Source organism: Heloderma suspectum, chromosome 4 (genome assembly GCF_057233095.1).
Source record: "Heloderma suspectum isolate Gila_16-S chromosome 4, 16-S_ref, whole genome shotgun sequence".
NCBI classification, from domain to species: Eukaryota; Metazoa; Chordata; class Lepidosauria; order Squamata; family Helodermatidae; genus Heloderma; species Heloderma suspectum.
The window spans coordinates 109,461,054-109,475,195 of NC_139461.1; the positions used below are offsets into that span (position 1 = coordinate 109,461,054).

Below are 14,142 nucleotides of genomic sequence, written 5' to 3' on the forward strand. Positions count from 1 at the left end.
CATTTTGTACACCAAGGCCATGCTTGCCTGTTATCCTGGTGATTTCTTGACTTCCTACTTTAGCATTCCAATCCTCTATGATGGACATCTTTTTTTGGTGTTAGTTCTAAAAGGTGTTGTAGGTCTTCATAGAACCGATCAACCTCAGCTTCTTTGGCCTCTTTCTTTCTCTTTTCTTTCGTTGGGGCATAGATTTGAATTACTATGATGTTGAATGGTTTGCCTTGGATTCGTACTGAGATCATTCTGTCGTTTTTGAGATTGTACCCCAGTACTGCCTTCCCCACCCTTTTATTGACTATGAGTGCTACTGCATTTCTTCTAAGGGATTCTTGCCCAGAGTAGTAGATATGATGGTCACCTGAATTAAATTCGCCCATGCTTGTCCATTTTAGTTCGCTGATTCCCAAGATGTCGATGTTCAATCTTGCCATCTCATGTTTGATCACCTCCAGCTTACCTTGATTCATTGATCTGACATTCCAGGTTCCTAAACAATATTGTTCTTTACAGCATCGGATTTTCTTTTCACCACCAGACACATCCACAGCTGAATGTCCTTTCGGCTTTGGCCCAGCCGCTTCACTCTTTCTGGCGCTACTTGGAAATTCCCTCTGCTCTCCCCCAGTAGTATATTGGACAGCTTCCGACCTGAGGGGCTCATCTTCTGGCGTCATGTCTTTTAGCCTTGTGATATGTTCCATGGGGTTTTCTTGGCAAGAATACTGGAGTGGGTTGCCATTTCCTTCTCCAGTGGACCACATTTTGTCAGAACTCTCCGCCATGACCTGTCCGTCTTGGGTGGCCCTGCACAGCATAGCTTATGGCTTCACTGAGTTATGCAAGCCCCTTCGCCTCAACAAGGCAGTGATCCATGAAGGGGGACACAAAGATAGTGACCAGTAAAAAGGTTTTTCTCAGATTCTACCCTAGCCTTAAGTAGGACTAGACACATGATGGCGCCAAAGGCTTAGCAAAAGACATAGAGGGTTTGTATTGTAGCTCACACTCCTTCCCATGGAAGTTCTTCTTCATCAAAATTAATTCACACCATACATAACTTGAATTGGAAATGTAAGCCGGTAACATTAGCAGAAATTATTATTTTGTCATGGTGGCAAATTGTTTCCATGAGTGCTCTCATTAATGCATCTTGTCAATGAAAAGGTGGCTGCCTTATGTGAAGAGCTCTGTATTTCTGGGTGGGGGTGGGGGGAGAAAATTGCAAGACATGATTACAAGTGGGACCTGCAACAAAATGCTGCATTGTGGAGTACTTCTGTTCAGAGTTCCAGCCACTTCATTCTATTCCTCTTCACTTCTCTCTAAGCATGCTCAGTGGGCATGGAATGCTGTCCGTTGGGGGGCAGGAATGGACTGCCCCTCAACAGACAGCATTCTGTGCCCACTCACCATGTTTCGTCCACAGGCAGATTTGTTTTGCCGCCGCCCCTTACATTTGTTTTTCCCCTAAATATGTGTTTGGCACTCCTGCAAACTTTGAGATCCCCCCCCCCCCCAACATGCCGATACCTTCCTCTCGTGCCTCGGTTGTGCCCATTTTGGTTTCCTAAAGATTGGCACTTGAAGAATTGATATTGCTGTTGGTGTATATGATTCATATTGTTTCTTGCTTGGTAGTGGCACATTTCTAGATGATGATGAGGCATGCATTCCCCCCCCCCTCTTTTCTGTCTCTCTTTTAAATAATACGTAAGCCTCTGATCCTGATCCCCTGCCCCCTTCAACATTAGCAACAGGGCTTATCCCTCCCTCTCTCTTGATTTCCCACTTGAATCGACAGGGACATGCAGATACTATCCCTAAGTATTGTTATACTTTAAAAAAATAAAAAAATAAAACTGTTTATGTCCTAAGAAAGACTAGGTAACGTTCTGAACTGTTTAATATTGTGTTTGGACATCCTAAGCACGATTCTGGTTGTGCATCACAACTCATAATTTCTTCTATCTTGCTGGTAGTCTTTGCTGTGGAAGGTCCTCCTTGAGGTTGATTCAAGTCATCCTGCGTACAAGCAGGGAACAATTCCATTTCAACAAAGGAACTGAGGTCACTTCACACATTAGGGGAGAGAAACCTTTGTCGTTAAAGAATGTGAACATATGATCGAGAACTCCAGCCAATGACAGCTTCATTGGTGAGGGTGTACATGGATGTCTATCAAAATATGTATACACTACATTTTTGTAGCATGCACACTGAAAACATAAGATGTCAAGAGGCCTTAGAATTTTGAAGGGCTCAAGATTCTTTCCTTTTTGTTTCTTTGTCTTTTCAAATTTAAATTTACATAAAATGCTCAGGATGGTGAGTGGCACAATAAAACAAGAATGAAAACAATCTTTGCTAAAGTGTCCAATCAACGAATGGAAACAATAGTTTACATGTAGCCATGAAAGAGAGAGCATCTCATAAAATTAGGTGAAATCATCCTCTAAAACAGAAGGTCGTACAGTGCAATCCTATGCATGGATACTCAGAGATAAGTCCTATTGCATTCAATAGGAAACTTAATCCCAAGCAAATCTATATAGGATTGTAGCATTAACGAGCCTCCTATGGTGTGTAAGAATGGTACCTCATGAGCCTTTCACAATCTAAGCACATATTTAGCAGTACAGGAGGCTGACTGTTTTTATGACAATGGATTTTATCCACATTTTGTTTTGTGCAGTTTCTGTGATGTTTTAAGCCGTTTCAAGAAATATCGTTTTGTTATGATCTGTTGTCTGGTGAATAACTTTGGATCAGACCTGATCAAGCAACAGCTCAATGGCCATGCTGGCTGGGGATGATGGGAGTTCCACTCCAATACATTGGGAGAGCAGCTGATTGGGAAAAGCTGATTTAAGGTGCAATCCTATGCATGTTTAGACAGAGAAAAGTCCTACAGCTCCCAGCATGCCCCAACTACCATGGCTGGCTGGAGGGATGCTGGGAGTTGTAGGACTTTTTTCTGTCTAAACAAGCTGAGGTGTGCGCCCTTAGGTCCATCTGGCTCTGCACTGTTGATGATGACGACCAGTAGCAGCTCTCCAGAGTTTCTTGCAGAATTTTTTCCCAGCCCCTCTAACTGAGATTCTTTTTAGTTGGGGAGCTTCTGCATGCGAAGCACCTGCTCTGCCACTGATGCTCTCCCTAAAACTCTCCAGGGCACAGGCTTCTGTTTCCACACCCCCTTCCCCACAACCTGCTTGCTGGGATCCTTCATAGTTTACTTCCTTCTACAGTTATTAAGAATCCTATATCAGTGTAATACCTTTGAACAAGCATCAGTATATGCAACAGTCTTTCTGCAACATCCCCATAGTGCATTCTTCACTTCTGCACTGTGATGTTTCATTTTTGTTTTACTGCATAATGGAGGACCATCACACACTGAGTGATGCCATCTATGCTCCACATCTGTTGAAGCTGGGGGTAGGGGGTGGGAGCACTACATGATGGCTGCTCTCCCCACAGCAAGAGCTTCTAAATGAATGCCCAGGAGTTGGGAGAACTCACCATGGGGATGCCATTTTCAGTGGCATCCATGTGGAAATAGCAGTAGAAAATGCCTGATCATAGGTGGAGATGGAGATACTTCATTTCATTTCATTTCATTTCATTTCATTTCATTCATTCATTATATTTCTATACCGCCCCATAGCTGAAGCTCTCTGGGCAGTTCACAGAAATTAAAAACCATTAAAATACATTATATAAAATATAAAAATCATTCACATAATGACACAAAACAAATAACACACACACAACAACATATATCTAAAACAATTAAAACAATCAGCCAGAGACAATCAAGAGACTCATTATATGCTGCCAAATGCCTGAGAGAAGAATGCAGTTTTAACCAGGCGTGAAAAGATGACAATGTTAGCACCAGGCAGGCCTTGTCAGGGAGATTATTCCATAAATGGGGAGCCACCACCAAAAAGGCCCCACTTCCCAATTTGGCTGTAACGTGTAAATCAAGAGTGCTTAGATTTCAACCATTTTAGTTGCACTGAAGGGGAAAAACTACTGCTAGTAATTTGTTTGTTTTGAAACAATCCAGAGTTCTCTTGATTTATGGGATTTGTATTGTGTATTTTTATTTAACTGGTGCAGTTGAGAGGAAAGATGTGCTTATATGCTGGTGAAAAAAAATAGAGTGTCAACAAAAACCAGTGAAGCAAATTGGTCCCAGAAAGAGAAACTGTGAAAAGCAGAGCATTTGATAAAACAGGCCTGCTCAGCTTGGGACCCACGAAACCAAATGCCATCTGTCAGGGCACTAGGTGGCCAAGTGTCCTGTTTTACAGAGGACTGTCCTCTATTTGAAGGGCTGCCATTCATGATTTGAAGGTATCCTCTGTCTGAAGGGCTGTCCTGTCTAATTCCAGTTGAAAAATAAAGAACCATTAGAAGGGAGAGCAGCAAGGGCTGTGAAGTTGCCCACCTGGACAGCAGACTGAACAAGCAGGCACACAGGTCACCTGGTTATAGTCTTCCATGCTGTGGTGAGATGTACTGTATTTCAATTTAAATTATAATAATTCTTTCCAAATTTGCAATTTTTAAAAATGTAAATCGCTGCCTTTTTTTTTTTTTTTTGGTGATGCGTTTCCTCCTCCTTGGCAGTTTATAAGTGGCTGCCCTGTCTGGGCTGGTGGCAGAACCCACCATTCTTGGGCAGCAGCCAGGGGCCAGCAGGGCTGTCATTTGACCTCCCCAGTCTCTTGGCTGCAGGCTTAGGTCTGCAGCAGCTGGAAAGCCATTGACCATCTTGATTTGCCCTGGAGCAGAGGGCCTAGTATGGCTCTGGGGCATCTAGGGAAAATTAAAATGGCAGGTGGCTTCCTAGACCCAGCTGCAGCTGCCAGCAGAGAAGTCCATGGCCAGGGAGGCAAGAGGGCTTGTGAGTGGGAAGGCAGGCCCATCAGCATGGGCAAAGAGTCCACCTCAGGGGCCTTTGCTAGAGGGCCCCTCTAAACTAGTGCTGGCCTTGCCACCAACCACGTACAGTGGCCTGCAGGGACATTGCTAAGCTCACCCCAAATGTATTTCCTAGGACCCCAGATCTATTCCCCAGAGACCCGAATGTCCATTGGTGCCGGTGGAAGGGGGTGATTTAGTTCAGGGGGTGATTTTCAAGGGTGATTGAAGCTGGGGAGGGAAGGGTTAACTCTCCCCTCCCCATATGCTGCAACAGCCCCCCTCCAAATCTCTCCTGGAAAGGCAATTTTGTTTAGAAAAAGTATTTTCCACTGGTTTGGGATGATCTGGGGCAGAGTCCAAATGAATGGAAGAATTTATTTCATTTGTGATTATTTGGATGAGAAATTAATTGGCAGGCTTTGCCTCCTGTGAAGTTTAAATGAATGCTAGTAATTATTTCTACATGTGCATATATAGACATAAATCAACATATGCAAATGTTATGCAGATTTGTGTCCTATGGACCTGGGCCCCTGAATCTTTTAAGTTTTTTAACCTAGCAACACCTCTGGTGACCTGCTAGTTGCTAAACAACAACCATGTTTTTCCCCCCCTGCAGCCCAGGTTTGTGGCAAAACAATGGAGGTTTACTGAGCCCCTGGTGCCTTGTCATACATGGCTGGTGGGCTGCATTCAGCTTGATGGGTCAACAGTTGGGCAGACCTGCAGAAGAAGCATCTGATTTCTCCTTCCTCTGTGCGCGCAACATTCCTGACCCCCAGCCCCAGCCCACGAAGAGCACACAACTGGAGATAACCCATCTTGCTCTACTGGCTTATTTTTTAGAGGCTGCACCCTTGCATCAGAAGGACAATGGTTAAGAGCTAATCTTGAAGACAAAATTAATTTCAGCTGCAGCAATCTGGTATAGATTAAAAACACTGCCTTGTAAGTTTCCTGTTAACTGTATCTTTCAAGACTTTTTTGTGGAGATTAATATTGTTCAGGACATTGTGATCTTCAATTGTCAGTTTCCAGTAATTTTTTTAAAAGCTGCCTGGAAGATAATATTTTGGATCATTGCCTTGATAACCAAGATGGTGTGTGTGTTTAAATCATGGAGTAATAACAAGTATTTTATATAAAATAAATGGGAAGAGACTTCACTTTGCTTTCATTGCTCTGTGAATGCATTATGTCTATTCAAGATTTTGTAGGTACTCTGATCAAAACATTAAAATGTTAAGTGCTGAAGCCTGGCAACCGAAGGGCTCAATACACCAGGATGTCTCCTGTGCAAGCATGAGTGAAAGAAATGGGCATCGCATAAGAACACAGTTTGAAGCAGATTTGACTCCTGGAGGCTTGTTGCTTTAGGACTTGGCTAGAATACCTAGACACCATTTCATCAAGCCCTCCAAGTCACATACTGCCAAACCTCCTTTAAAAACCACAAGGTTGTCCAGCAGGAAAGGATTAGCCACATGCTTCTTACCTTCTCAAGGTGATCTCTGGAGTGGATAGTCCCTTAGCTGTTGCTCTTGACCCTCCTGATTGGATGACATAAATTAAGGGTAGGGAGCCTCAGGCCCATGGGCCAAATCTGGCCCTCCTGGGTTCCCCAGATGGCCACAACCCTTTACTCCTGGCCACTGATCAGTTGGTGGCTTTCCAGCTTTTGTAGTTTCTCCCCTGCTCCCCTTCTAAAAGCTTGAAATGTCTCTCCTAAAGCTTAGTCCCTGGCAGTAAGAGCTTTCAGCTACAATGTGCTGGCATTTTGGTCCCACCCCTTAGTCCTTTGCTCCGCCCACCACTGGAATGCAGCTCCCAAGGACTTCTCTGAAATGGAATATGGCTGTCGCGCTGAAAGAGGTTCCCCACTCCTGACATAAAACAAGGGAATATTTTCCCCCGTGCTGTTGTCACACTCTGACCATCTAGAGAGGCTTGATGGAACACCACAGCAACACTGGCTCTCTGTGTAAGTGTACTTACTACATTAGTCTACTGAGTATAGATTTAGATAGACCAGTAAGCTCTCTCCCCCCTGCTTTTTTAAATCATGCATACTCTCTGTCTTTCCTCTATTTCCCTTCATATTCTTCTTGAATAAACTCGATTCATTTGGAAACCTGGCATGGCCTGAATTCTTCCTAAACCACTTCATGGGATAGAGTTTCCTCCATGTTGCCTAGATAATTTGGATGACGCTATAAGGTGGGGAAGATGGGCTAATTGCTTGACTGGTGGAGCTTGGGTGCTTGGCTGGAAGTCTGCCTTTTCCTAGATAATGCAGTTTAAATCCTGAGGAACCTCACTCACCTCGACTCAGCTAAATTAGGAGTGGTAGTAGCCCTGCCAACAAGGTGGAGGACATGTTCCTGGTGGACTGCCCTACAGGGCTGGTTCCTGATTGTCACAGCAACCCACTAGGAAGTTGTCCTGTGCAAGTCCCATTGACATGAATGGGAGCTGTGTCAGCTTCTTGCTGCGCTCTTGTGCAGCCCCTGTCTATTTCCATGGGGCTTGTACAGGAAAACGTCCCAGTGGGTTGTGTCCTGAATCAATACATTCAGCTTGACTACTGAAGAGCACCTTAAAATCAGCAGAGAGCGTACATTCGCTGCTGCTGCTGTAACCTGCAGGGAGGCCCGGCCCAAGGCAGTTTGCTGCCTGAGGCAAAGGGCAAGGTGATGCCCCTCCTATTCCATGTACAGAAAGCAAGCGGACTGGCAGCTGACCCTCATGTCAGCGCTGTTGACAGGATGGCAGGCTAGCTTAGGGAGCATGGGGCAGGTTGTGTTGCACAAACCACCAGCAGGATGGAGTAAGGAGGAAGGGTGGGGTGGGAGCTGATGTGGGGAAAGCCTGCTTTCTCAACATCCACCAAACAATCACACCATTTAGATCAATACAAGGAGCAGGCTCTAGGGCTGCAGGAAATAATTCTCTGAGGGTGCAATCCTGTGCATGTTTACACAGGAAAAAAAGTCCTACAACTCCTAGCATGCCCTAGCCAGCTACACTGGCTGTGGAAAGCTGGGATTTGTAGGACTTTTTTTCTGGTCTAAACATTGATAGGATCATGCCCTAATACATTTTTCTCTGGCTCCTAGCATTTCCATAAGTGGCCACACCGTATCTGGTTGGCTATTTGTTTGTTTGTTTGTCTTTCAACCTGCCTTTCAGGGCACACTGCACCCACAAAGCAGCTTACAATACTGCAAATACTTTTTTTAAAATCTATTTTTATTTTATTTTTATAAATGCAATAAACACTACCAACAACATAATCAGAATCTTCAGTTTCCAACATTACAGTATCCTGAGGAAAAGAAAAAAGGGAGGATAGCAAAAGAAGGAAGAGAGGGAAAAAAGGGTTATATTAAACTTCAATAAGAACAAACCAAATATCCAAATATACATAAATCCAGTTGCAGATTATACCTATACAGCATTCTTCCAAACATTGCAAGTATTATTAAATCTTCAATCCACTACACCACAAACGGTAAACCTTATCTTTCAATATCATAACCTCAGTCTTATAGCAAAGGAATGGGAGCAAACAATCCATTTCCATTGGCCATATGTTACCATTCAGTTAATAAACATGAAAGGTTTAGCCAATACTGCAAAAACGTGAACATACAAATTATTCTGTCTATACACACACACACAGCAGCAGCCGCAGCGAGTGACTTTAAAGTACCAAATGCAGACTAGAATAAATGGGTCTTCAGGGTTTGTTTGCTTTTTTAATGCCAGCAGTGATGAAGCCATAAGTATCTCCTTGGGGAGGGAATTCTGAAAGTGTGGGGCCACCACAGAGAAAGCCCTATTCCTAGTACCCACCAGCCTGATGGCTCTTGCTGGTGGGCCCAAAAGTAGGGCCTCTGATGCTGCTCTTAATGCTTGGGCAGGTTCATGCAGGTATAGGCGATCCTTCAGATAATGTGGTCTCAGACTAGGGCTTTAAAGGATAGTCTGGTGCACTGAATGGCCTCCCTACATTGTGTGCATGGCTGCCCACTAGCTGTATTTGCAGGCTCAAGTGATCCATTGGAAACCTTTAAAACATGGAAGAAGCAGGAGTAAGCCTGGCAAAAGCCACAAACCACTGGGAAATTGCCCTTCCTAAGTTGACATGCCCCATCCAGGACAGTCTCCGCACAGGCAGTTAAGCACTAAAGTGTGAAATCGACCATGAAGAAATGTGTTACCTGGATTAGGATAGTGGTTGCTATCCAAATTGCACAGAAGCCCACATTTGTTAAAACATACTAAACGGCATTAAATGCTTCAGTTTATTCAGTGGAAAATTTATATTTGGGCTGCAATCTATACACATTTTCCTGGGACTAAGTCCCATTACCTCAGTGGGACTTACTTCTGAGTAGACATGGATAGGATTGCTCTGTCAGTCTATATCTCATCAAATGAGACAAAAAATTGTTAAGGCAGAGCTAAGAAAATGTAAAGGTCAGCTAGGCATAACACGTATCACCCAACCACCATTAATGTATCCTGTGTTATGAAATGCTGTTTAATGAGTGTATTGATGGAGGCAGACAGAATTAATGACAATACATTTTAGATATGTATGTACATAAGTATTAAATTTGTATTCTGCCTTTCCATCAAATTCTGCTCAACTAAGAGCAAAACATAAAAAACAAGGCAGGTTAATCATCAATAAAATCAGGAAATGACTGTTCAAACCAATTTCAACTTATCTAGAAGTCAGTTTTACACAAAGGCCTGTGTAAATAAAAAAAATATCTGGCAGATGGTGGAAGTTCTTCAGAAATGTGCCAGAGCCTAGGAGAAGCTACTGAGAAGGCCCTCTCTTGACTTCCTGCCAAAAGCTCTTCAGATGTTGGTGGCACAGACAGAAGGGTCTCTTGCTGTGGGTGAAATACAATGCCCAACACATCATGCAGCAGTGGAGACTCAGGGTAGCATCCAGTGTTAGTCCTACATAGAGTAGAGCTATTGAAATGAGTGGGACTTAAATTAATCATGACTAAATTTAGTCTCATTCATTTCAGTGGGTCTACTCTACATAGGACTAGCGCTGGATAGCAACCATACTATCACTCCTTGACCAAAACATTGAGGTTGATCTGGAGATGAAGAAAGAAACCAGGGGGGAAACATTGTAAGAATGCCTAACTAATGAATTGTAGGCAGAGGTGTCTGAGTGGGTTCAAAGCGCTATGCATCATAATAATGCTCTCTAGGGCTGGCCCAAGACGTCTTGCTGCCTGAGGCAAAGAAGAAAAGCCCCCCCACACACTTCCATGTACAGAGGGTGCCTAGGTTAGCAGTCGAATTTTACTTCCACACTGGCGATGCAGGGACAACCCCCTCCACCACACCTCAGGGCAGCAAGCTAGCTTAGGGGGTGCAGGGCAGGCTGCACAGTATGCATAACTCTGTCTTCCAAAATTTTGCCACTGCTCCCTGCCCCTAACTATCCGTGGCCTGAGGCAGTCGCCTCGCTCTGCCTCATGGTAGAGCCAGCCTGGATCCCATAGGGGAGGACAGCATTATTATCTCCACATTAGATCTGGCAGGCTGAGGCTGTGAGAATAGGGGCTTGCTGCAGACCACCTAGCAAGTTAGTAGCTAAAGTGAGATTCAATCCAGGGACTGCTCAGCTCACACTGATATCCACTGTGGTATGCTAGCTCTCAAAGGGGCTCTAAAAAGTGGGCACTTTCCTTAAGGTACCAGGTTCTTCTCTCCCCTACCCCCACCCCCTTAGCCTAAGCCAGACTCCCCCAACCTGGCATGCTCCAGATGGTTTGGACGACCACGCTCATCACCCCCAGCGAATGTGTTGGCTGAGGATGATGGGGTTGTGGTACAAAACCTATGGAGCACACCAGCTTGGGGAAGGCAGGCCTAAGCACAGCCAATGCTGGCCCTTGATTGGTTTCACATTCAAACAAGAGAGATGGCAAACAGGAAGTATGCATATGGGCACTTCAAATCTGGGACCAAATCCCCAGTAAGGCCAGGAGAAGGAAAAATGCGCTAAAACATTTTTGTGCTTGAAGTTGATTCCTTGCGACTCACCATAGAAAGAGCAGCATGTTTTAAACTGCTGTTGCTTCGTTTACCTAACTTGGACTTTTAGGGTTGTGTTTAGCTTTTAATGATTGATGTTTTTTATACATCGTTTTAATGTCCTGCTGTATCTGAGTGGTATTTTGGGCAAAAGCAAAACAAAAAATACCAAGCTACAGCTTAAAAATACTGGGGGAGGGGAGAGGGGAAAAAAAGCCCAACCTCATTTCAGATCAATGTTCATGACTATTTACCATAAGGCAACTTGGAGTGATCCACATTAATGAGGGAGATGTCCATCACATGCCCAGCTAGTTTGCATCCATGTGTGCCCAGGAAAGCTTAAAACACGCCAGGCCCATGAGCCGTATGGTGGCATGGCAGTCAGGTGTATGATGCACTCATATGTATGCATAAGAAAGATATTTGATATGGAGCAGTTGTCCATATAATTATGCTTGTCCAGCAGGGGGATAAATGGCTGGGGAAGGATTTTCAGGGGAGAGTCAACAGGCATGGACAATGTTAATCACTCCTCCTCATCTACCAGTTTTCCCCTGCAACTGCCTCCCCTAGTCCTGGATTCCCATTATTTCAGCAAATGCAGGTTTGAAGCTGGGCCTACCAATGCAGACACCTGCCCTAGGCTGTCCATGTTGGGTGGCTGGGTCTGTAAGCCTCCAGTTTAATTTCCCAGAATACTCCAGAATGACATTGCATCAGGTGCTCTGGGGCATGGTGGGAAATGAAGATGGCAGTGCTCAGCCACCCTTGGGGCGCTCCTGCAGCCACCACCATTACCAGGTAAGACTGAGGGGGCTTCCCAGAGGCCAGTCTGCCCAGGGCCCTCTTCAGAGCTGGAGTTGGCTCTGTTTGGGAACACAGAGCTGCCAAGGTAACATGTAGCTCTACTCTGAGCCTAACCTACCAGCTGGGTTTATAAAACAGGATTACCCCATATATGGTGTCCTGAGTTTCTTGAACATAAGAACATAAGAAGAGCCATGCTGGATCAGACCAAGGGTCCATCTAGTTCAGCATTCTGTTCAGACAGTGGCCAACCAGCTGCCCATGGGAAACCCACAAGCAGGAGTGCAACAGCACCCTCCCGCCCATGTTCCCCAGCAACGGGTGTACATAGGCATACTGCCTCAGATACTGAAGGTAGCACATAGCCATCAGGACTAGTAGCCATTGATAACCTTCTCCTCCAGGAATTTCTCTAATCCCCTTTTAAAGCCATCCAAATTGGTGGCCATCGCTACCTCTTACGGTAGCAAATTCCATAGTTTAACTATGCACTGTGTGAAGAGCAGGATAAAAGTGTAATGCATCTTCTTAGAACAGAGGTGGGGCAAACCTGTGGCCTTCCAGATGTTGTTGGACTCCAACTTCCATCAGCTCCAGACAGCATGATAACAGATGATGGGAGCTGTAGCACAACCATATCTGAAGGCCCACAGTTTCCCCACTCCTATCTCAGAGACAGCCCTGGCCAACCTTACTGTGAGATACACAGAACAGCTTTGCGGTACCATTAAAGGGCTGGCAATTATATCTGTTACTAAGCTGAAGGAGAGACTGTTAGGACATGTAGAATGAAGGGCAGAGCTTGGAAGTAATAAAAACCAAGCTCACAAAATTAATCCATGTTCCAGTCCAGGAGCGTGGAACCTCTTCTGTCCTGGGGGCTGAATTCAATTTCACAGAAGCTCTCAGGGGCTGCATTCCAGTGGTGGGCAGGGCCAAAGGCAAAATGGGGCATGGCTAAAGGAAAAAAGGTTGGGGCCCTAAACACCCCCCACCCCGAAGGAGGAGAAGAAATGAGAGGGAAAAAAACCACCCAGCATATTTTAGCTTAAAGTTCTTACCGCCTTAAGAGAGGCATTTCAGCCTTTTAGAATGTGTGTGTGTGTGTGGGGGGGAGACATGTGCAAAAGCCAGGAAACCACGAAATGATTTATTGGAGACAGGGGGTGGGGCCATCCAGGGACCGCTGGAGAGCCAGATTCAGGCCCCAAGGGTCCAGATATGGCCCTCAGGCCTGAGGCTCTGATTGTTAGTAATGGTAGTTGAAGAAAGTACCTAAAGGACAGCCTATAGCTGTCAATCTTCCCCTAAGCAATGCGCAGCCACAGGGAAGTATTGGGTATGTTCTGAGCACACTCTCAATTAATGCAGCCATGAGGATCTCTCTGTGTACCTTGGACATGGCTTCAAATTCTTTGCAAGGTGCAGGGGGTTCCAATCCCATGGTAGAGAGGCAAATGAATCTATGTGGACGGTGTTCCTTGAAATTAAAAGGGTTGAAACCACTGCCATAAAGCGGGGAGGGGGAAAACATTTGGCTTCTGTCTTCACCAGTAGTCTCACCAGTTTGCCTTCTGGGCAAACTATTGATGATGGTGGAAGGTGAAACATCTAGCTTAAAATGTATATTTTTTAATACTCTGTTGTTAGTCTTTCTATCATTCTTACACATTTTACCTTAAGACTGACAGTATCCACAGTGGATCCAGAGCCTCCTTGTTTTGCTGTTGGGCTGCTTTACACCAACCTCTGCCCCCACCCCCTGTGTATATATATACAGAACATTTGTTTGACCTTAACTATGCTGTGACTTCTTTTGCAGAATGATAAAGGAAGGAGTTAGTTCAGCTGGTGGTAACATATAAAAGGGGGTAACATGAAAATTGAGGGGGTCACGTTCATTCTTTGCTTAAATATTGGCCACAGACCAACACAGCATTAAGTGTAATTAAACCTCTTGATTTCAGGAGCTTAAGTGAGCTTAACTCTGTGTTGGACTGAGGCCACTGAAAACTTCAAAACGTATTTGTGCCTGAGAATATGGATACTGCTTGGAGCTATTGCAGTCACATATACAGATTTAACCTATTTCTGTAAGCACATCTTTATTTTGTCCTGCATAGACGGTTGATGGTAGGTTTCAGGACATACAAAGTGATGATTATCTAAAAGTTGACTCCAAAAATGTCATTCCGTTTTAGGTTTGTTTTAGTGGCAAGTCCCCCGCCCCCACCTCCATATAAAGTATGGAATCCCTTAGGCACTTTCCTTTGGCTGCTTGTTCTTCCGAGTGCTCTTCATTAATGGCTCAATCCTGAA

The 14,142-nt window shown here is 44.7% G+C and overlaps 1 long non-coding RNA gene across 1 annotated transcript in view; it reads left to right on the top strand.

The window, feature by feature from the left end:
* LOC146347277 (uncharacterized) overlaps positions 1–6,114 on the top strand; it is a 40,049-nt gene extending 33,935 nt beyond the window's left edge. Inside the window, exons 2-3 of the long non-coding RNA XR_014790236.1 lie at positions 4,404–4,520; positions 5,558–6,114. This is a non-coding gene — a long non-coding RNA (uncharacterized LOC146347277). The remainder of the gene's footprint in view (positions 1–4,403; positions 4,521–5,557) is intronic.
* The last annotated feature ends 8,028 nt before the right edge of the window (positions 6,115–14,142 follow it).